Source organism: Pundamilia nyererei, unplaced genomic scaffold (genome assembly GCF_000239375.1).
Source record: "Pundamilia nyererei isolate P.nyererei 1_Seehausen unplaced genomic scaffold, PunNye1.0 scaffold00020, whole genome shotgun sequence".
In the NCBI taxonomy this organism is placed as follows: domain Eukaryota; kingdom Metazoa; phylum Chordata; class Actinopteri; order Cichliformes; family Cichlidae; genus Pundamilia; species Pundamilia nyererei.
The window spans coordinates 3,861,370-3,862,384 of NW_005187421.1; the positions used below are offsets into that span (position 1 = coordinate 3,861,370).

A 1,015-nucleotide genomic window follows, 5' to 3' on the forward strand; every position below is an offset into this window, starting at 1 on the left:
TGTGTGTGTGTGTGTGTGTGTGTGTGTGTGTGTGTGTGGCTGGCAGTTAGCGGACCCAAATTGCAGACTCAGAGATAAATTCAGAACTCATACAGCTTTATTGCTGGAGTTCGGGAAACTAAACACAAACAACAGAAAACTCGTCTAAACTGAACTTTAGGACTTACATGACTAAGTAAACAGGACGCGTACACACAAGGAGGGGATGATAATACACAAGATAATGAGAGGATGGGTGACAGGTGGAAACGCAGCTGGAACAAACTAGACATAATGAGAGAGAGGAAGCAAAGCTGAACATAAGGCACGTGACACAATGACTATCAAAATAAAACAGACAGAGACCAGACAAGGAAGACACAGAACGAGGGCGAGATAGCAGAGAACACAGGAACCAGATAGACACACGACTGGGAAAACAGGCAAATGAACATGGAGGCAAAACAGACTTCCCAGGGAGACACAAATAACTAACACAAGAAACTAGATACTAGAGGACGTGGAACACAGAGGGAAGACTAAGACAGACTAAACATGAAATGGAACTAAATTAAACAAAATTAAGGGACAGAGAACTCAGAAATATAAGGAGAAAAGACATAATATTAAACAACAATTCAAGGCAAGCACAAACTACTGGGTCACAAAGCCGGGACAATGACAGACCACAGTTACGCACAACTGACAAGATGCATCAATCAATGCAAACAATAAGCAAAAGACATAAACTGCACACATTTAAATAAGTCATCTCTGCCAAATCTTCCAAAACAATATATGAAAGTTTCCTTTTTTGTAACAAAAAAACCAAAAAAAAACCATACAAATGTGTTTTAGTGATGCACTAATATACTGAGTATTTATCCAGCAGTGTGGATACCTGCATGTGAGTAGTTGATAATTATTATTAATAATTGGGAATTATAATAACTGCAGGCTTTTATTAAAAATACTTAAATTATTAAGCAATTAAACAGTACTTATTTTTAAATAAAAAAATACATTATTATTATTA

General features: G+C 36.7%; 1 protein-coding gene across 1 annotated transcript in view; it reads left to right on the forward strand.

The window, feature by feature from the left end:
- fgf2 (fibroblast growth factor 2) overlaps positions 1-1,015 on the forward strand; it is a 9,081-nt gene that overhangs the window by 3,592 nt on the left and 4,474 nt on the right. The window lies entirely within an intron of this gene.